Source organism: Dermacentor andersoni, chromosome 7, assembly GCF_023375885.2.
Source record: "Dermacentor andersoni chromosome 7, qqDerAnde1_hic_scaffold, whole genome shotgun sequence".
Lineage (NCBI taxonomy): Eukaryota > Metazoa > Arthropoda > Arachnida > Ixodida > Ixodidae > Dermacentor > Dermacentor andersoni.
The window spans coordinates 25,250,506-25,257,073 of NC_092820.1; positions in this window are offsets into that span (position 1 = coordinate 25,250,506).

A 6,568-nucleotide genomic window follows, 5' to 3' on the forward strand; every position below is an offset into this window, starting at 1 on the left:
TGAAAAAAACAAGGGGGGGAATGAGGGCTGCCTGCTTTTAGAGCTTACGCTACATCAGAATTACGTAAATGTGCAACAACGACCGCCTCATCAGCCTAGGTGTGCGAAACACGCGCCGTGGTAATTAGTGCAGGCGAACGTGGCCGCTCACGCGCCCTATACTTGCTTTGTTTGTGTTGTTGTGCTGAGCGCATGGCGTTCTGTGCGTTTCTGCTACAAAACTTTTAGCACACACGCGCTGTCGCAATGAGCAATGAGAACGCGTTGTCCGACAGCGCGCGTCGGGTTTTTTTTTTTTTTTTGTCCCTAAACGAGGAAGCGTCGAACAGAGGGAACGGACGGAATTGTCGAGATTCTCACTACATCCCAATGCCAATGCAGACACTTTGGGTGGCTCTGAGAAGAGCCGTTGGGTGTGGGCTGGGCGGACGAGCGCTCGGTCGCCTACTTGGAGCTGGTGTACTTGGTGACGGCTTTGGTGCCCTCGGACACGGCGTGTTTGGCCAGCTCGCCGGGCAACAGCAGACGCACGGCAGTCTGGATCTCCCGGCTCGTGATGGTCGAGCGCTTGTTGTAGTGAGCCAGACGGGACGACTCCGCGGCGATGCGCTCGAAGATGTCGTTCACGAAGCTGTTCATGATAGACATGGCCTTGCTGGAGACTCCAGTGTCCGGGTGCACCTGCTTCAGCACCTTGTAGATATAGATGGAGAAGCTCTCCTTCCTGCGGCGCTTCTTCTTCTTCTTGTCGGTGGCGCGCACGTTCTTCTGCGCCTTGCCGGCCTTCTTCACGGCCTTACCGCTGGGCTGGGGAGGCATCGCAACGTTGTCAGTAGCCGAGCAAACGAGATCGGAATACGCGCGACCGGTCGCGCGCGCCGCGTTTTTATCGCGGGAGGGTGGTGTTCAAGCGACCTCGCATATCCGCGCGTGCCATTGGTCCGCGCGGCTTCTCTCCCTTTCCCTCGTGCTCGCTCGCGCTTTCCTTTGGGACCGGCGGCGGCGACAGCGGCGAAGGCACTACGAGCACGGCTCAAATCGCTCACAGATCGCGACTGCGTAAGTCGTGCTTTTCTCTGTCTCAGCCTACGCATCAGCAGCACCAGCATGTCCGGACGCGGCAAAGGCGGCAAGGCGAAGGGCAAGAGCAAGACGCGTTCCAGCCGCGCGGGTCTCCAGTTCCCCGTGGGCCGTATCCACCGTCTCCTGCGCAAGGGAAACTACGCCGAGCGCGTCGGAGCGGGCGCTCCCGTCTACCTCGCGGCCGTCCTCGAGTACCTGGCTGCCGAAGTGCTCGAGCTCGCTGGCAACGCGGCTCGTGACAACAAGAAGACCAGGATCATCCCCCGCCACCTGCAGCTCGCCATCCGCAACGACGAGGAGCTGAACAAGCTGCTCTCCGGCGTGACGATCGCGCAGGGCGGCGTCTTGCCCAACATCCAAGCTGTGCTTCTCCCAAAGAAGACCGAGAAGAAGGCGTAAGCGAGCAGCTCCCAGCCGCCGGACTACAGTCGCGCTCGTCGCACAACCCAACGGTCCTTGTCAGGACCACCGAAATGCGTGTGACGGCAGGGTTTTGCTTGGCAATCCCGTTCTCCGCGCCCGTTTCCCTCTGTTTGAATTAGCGCAACCGTGCCTGTTGAACTGACGCTGCTGCTAGCTAGCTGGCATGTCAGTGCACGAATGTAGATAGAAAGCGAGCTTCAGGGTGTCTGGGGGCGCACAGGGACGAGCCTCACTGCAAATAGCGTACGATTCGCGTAGTGGAATGTGATAGGCGATCGGGCCCTTAAAAACAAACAACAAAAAATGGCCCATATCCGCAACCAGCATGCACTTATGAGCCAGGCAGGTATGCATGAGGAACGTGGAACAAACGCATGCATGGCATACCAATACACAAAAGCTTGCACGCAACATCGGCCGCATTAATTTCGTCTTCGTGCGCGGCTTCTTCGCATGAATGCGCGAACCGTTTTGCAACGAACGCGCATTTTGTTTCTTTTTTTTTTTCCTCTCTCTCGTCTTGCTCGAGCGCGCGCAATACTTACCATATGCATCCCAAACGAGGCACCACCTCGCACCGGCAGCTCACCACAGACACACACACACAAAAATTATTGATAATAAAAAATAACAACAAAACAGACAGACCGAGAGGTTACGGTTGGAGTACGTGGTCTCGCGTGCTCCCGTGGCCGAAGCAAAAATGTAGGTGGTCCTGAGAAGGACCGTTTTGTGTTGCTTGCCTGACCGAGGCTGCGGCGCAGACAGCGGCCGAACCGAACTTAGGCGCGCTCGCCACGGATGCGCCGGGCCAGCTGGATGTCCTTCGGCATGATGGTAACGCGCTTGGCGTGGATGGCGCACAGGTTGGTGTCCTCGAAGAGACCGACCAGGTAGGCCTCGCTGGCCTCCTGAAGGGCCATCACAGCCGAACTCTGGAATCGGAGGTCGGTCTTGAAATCCTGAGCGATTTCCCTCACCAAGCGCTGGAACGGCAGCTTGCGGATGAGAAGTTCGGTCGACTTCTGGTAGCGGCGAATTTCACGAAGGGCCACGGTCCCAGGCCTGTACCGATGCGGTTTCTTAACCCCACCTGTGGCAGGTGCACTCTTGCGAGCAGCCTTGGTAGCAAGCTGCTTACGCGGAGCCTTCCCACCGGTGCTCTTACGGGCGGTTTGCTTGGTCCTGGCCATGGCGAACGGAGCGAGCGTCCGAAGTCGTCGACTGCCGGAGTGAAAATGACCCCTGCGCCGCGCGCGTCGTGCTTCGCCGCACTACTCTTCTCCTCTCCAACTCACCCGCCGATTGGCCAGCGCCAGCGCAGCCGTCTCGGGCGGTGCGGCGCACGCCGCCGCCGCCGTTCGCCAGGATGCTGGAGGAGGCACGTTTTCGCGCGGGCGCCTTGTTCGCGGCTAAGGAAAGCACATTCGCAGGCGGTTTAATTGAGTTTAAACACGACAGCATGCTGCGCTGTTCTCTTTCGTTTCAGCCAACACCACAATCTCGCTTATACCGCCGCGCGTCGTGAATTGCCAGTGCCGAGTGTGAGACCACACCACTAATCTCGACAGTGGTTAGCGCTCCACGCCCAACGCCATGGGAGCTGTTATCGCGATCTGCGCGCGACGGAGATGGGTGGCATGTTTAGGCTACATTATTGCTTGTTCACTGCATTGCTTTGATCATGCTGCTGCTCGTTTCACGAACTACAAGTGCGCGCCACGGTGCCTTCTCGAGGGGCAACTACACCGTGTTGTGGCCGCACTCGGCAGCAAACCCTCTCGCATTCGCATATGCAGACATGCCAGTACCACACTTTCCCGTCCACGCATTGAAGAACGCGAGGCCCGCATGCGCATCGCAAGATTAACGACAAACTTACGTATGGTCTACCAGCACCACTTCAGACTTCCGCTCTAAGAGCGAATTTGGAATACAATATTGACAGGTGTTGAACGCGCGCGTTAGGAGACACGTTAGGAGCATCAACCAACGCTTCGCAGGCGCGATCCCAGGCACGGCTTCCGCGTGCCACGTATTCGGTACACAGTTTTCGCACTCGCAAGGGACACCATGTTTTGACAAACAGTCATCAAACGCAACACTTTGCTCTATACAGAGGTGTACATTTCGTCAGCTAGCTTTTTCGATTGCATTCCCGCACGCAACTTCGCCACAGGATCGACGGCATTGTTGTCATGTTATAGCGAAGCTCCAGCTCGGCAGCCGCCGGCAGAAATCTATTTCCTCGCCAACTAACGCACCGAATTTGGTGCGCCTAATTGCGTGTAACAGAAAACGTTCAAATCCCGCGCCTGCAACAGCGCAATTTTCAACTGATGCCGAGCTCTTCCTCATTTCTTAAATTATTCTCAGTGATTGTGGAAAACTGTGAAATGGAAGAGAGGAAAAAAAAAAAAAAAAAAAAGAGCAGTTCAACAGTGCGCTTTAAAGCTCCGTCACGCAGCAATGGAACCGGATTTGGAAATTCTGTTAATTGCACAAGGCGATATGTATAAAGGGAACACAATTTATACGCCTCGATAAGATATACCATTCATGCGTGAGTATGACTTTTACAGTACCTTCATAGACATGAGAGGCGTTTTCGATGGGACGAAAATTTTTACACAGAACTTGCGTGAGTTGTTGTGTGCAATTCACACGATCGCGGTACCGATTTGTATTGTTGAGATATGAAACTTTGTACGTCTTAACCTGCCAGTACTCGTGCATTATGGAAGGAAAAAAAGAAACGTCACCGCACCACCACACGTTTTTCTCACATGCAACAAGCTTCGTTTACATGGCTGCATTAGTTCTCTCGTGACAACCCGTTGTTTTCTCTTGGGTGTGTTCCGATGCATTACTTGGAGTTCACCTCCGAGCTACACGCACGACCCGTATGACCTCATTGCGCACTGTGTACGCCTTGCTTCGTCCTCGGCTATTCCCTTTGCACGCACATGCCAGTGAGTTCACAGTAGCAATCCATACATAAACAAGAGAAAAGAAATAACCAAAAGTGCCGAGTTTCTTCAAAGTAAGCGGCCCGTGCATTTTCTCCGGCTGCTCCTTCCCCATTTGTTTACCTGTTGAGCCATCATCTCGCTTTGCTATACGTCAAGGCCATAGGCGCACGCATTTCCCGGCGGCTTCGTGGGAGGAATGTAAAATAATTGGCGCGAGCTTGGCTTTCATTAAACGCAACACGAATGCGAAATCCGTGCGATGGCGACGGCCGGCGCGTGTCAGTTTCTCTTACTTTCGCGTGCCAATACATGCGCCATGAGTGAGGGAGCAGCCGGTTCAAATTCGGAATCTTTCTGTACAGCAGCTTTCACATTTACGATATTCCAGGGAAGCAGCGGCAAGAGGTAGTCTTGTGCACTTTGGCGCTTCCACGCAATGACATTACGCAACCGCCTTACAGCGCATAAATACGCGTGGCACAAACTGCCAAAAGGACAAATGTTCACACGTAGGACAGGAGGCTCCCTCTGGCGGCGAAGAGTTCGACAAATACGCGATGCACCGCTCAAATCGAGCAAGCGGGCGGCCGCTCGTCTCCCGCTTGGCATGCACAAATACGTCGCTCGAAAAAGTTTGTTTTCTTTAAACGCAGCGCATGTCCAGCGCCCGCTTCCTTACCGATCTAAGCATATGGCGCGAACAAGGTCGCCCAGCATCACCTACGCGCACGCATGACGAAAGAGCGAGTCGTATACAAATAACGAGAGAAAATGAGCCTGCACTGTGCAAGCATATTTCTGTCTCAGTAAGCACACTTCACCGCTCTGCTCCAGTATTTTATTTTCCTCTTGTTTTGGGCGACTCGGGGGTGCATTGGCTTGCAAGAACCACGTTGACCTCGAACCAACAGCTTATCACCTATAGCGCGCGCATAAGAAATCCCCCTGTGCACAAGTATTACAAACAACAGCACGCCCCTCGGTGTCTACCGCGCGCACCCTCGTCCACTTGAATACAACGCAGTGAGCCCGGTTCTAGCGACAGCTACCTAGCTAATCTCCTCACCTTTCCATTCATTTGCGTCGCTCAAAAGAGTTACGCAATTGTGAATCGCACGGTGGTAGTCTACGGCCGCCCATCGCGCATGCAACAACCACAAGGCTAGACGAGGGACACGACGGCCGCTCAGCTCGTAGGCCAAGAGGACTGGCACATTATTGCTTCTCCGACGCAAACTATCGAAGCCGTGCGAATGCAGCTCAGGCTCGCTCATTTAACGCTTGCACTGGAGAGAACAAATAACTGCTGCCTGTAGAAAACTCGCTTTCAGCTGTTACACACTGGCCCGTGCCGGGCAATATTTTCCTCGTGCTTTGCTTCGTTGCATATCCACACGAGCTATTGCTGTGAAATATGGGGCCTTACTTAACTTAAGTGTGCCCGCTGACCGCCACGCTCGGCGTATGTAACCGAGTGCTGCCGCCCGGCTCATACTCTTCTCCAAGGGAGTAGAAGAAGCGAGCCACTTCAAAGCGACAAAATGCGCATCGACGAGCTTACGATTACCTTTCTTTTAATCGTCATGCCACTCTGGCTGGCTCAACAAGGGTCCAACCAAAGGCGACAACTGAGCTGCACGAACGACCGGCACGTCGCAACTAGGACACGCTGAGGGCGGGCGAAATGGCAGCAACACAACACACAGTGGCGAGCGCAAATGCAATCGAGCAGAGCTCGCCTTGCGAGGGCGAAAAACAATGCTACCACGCCTTATGAATACACGCGGTTGCGCTCGCTCACCTGACCAAGTTCACCGCGCGTGTCTCGTACGGCCGAACGCGAGATAATGGCACGCAAAAGAGGGTTAACGGAGCAGGAGATCGCAAATCCTGCGCATCACTGCCGAAGCACCAAGTGGGTAGCCCTGAAGAGGGCTGTTGGGTTCTTCAGAGGAGCTGATGCGCTGCTTGCAGACGACGTCGCGCACGCGCGCTGCTTAGCCTCCGAAACCGTAGAGGGTGCGGCCCTGACGCTTGAGGGCATACACAACGTCCATGGCGGTCACGGTCTTGCGCTTGGCGTGCTCAGT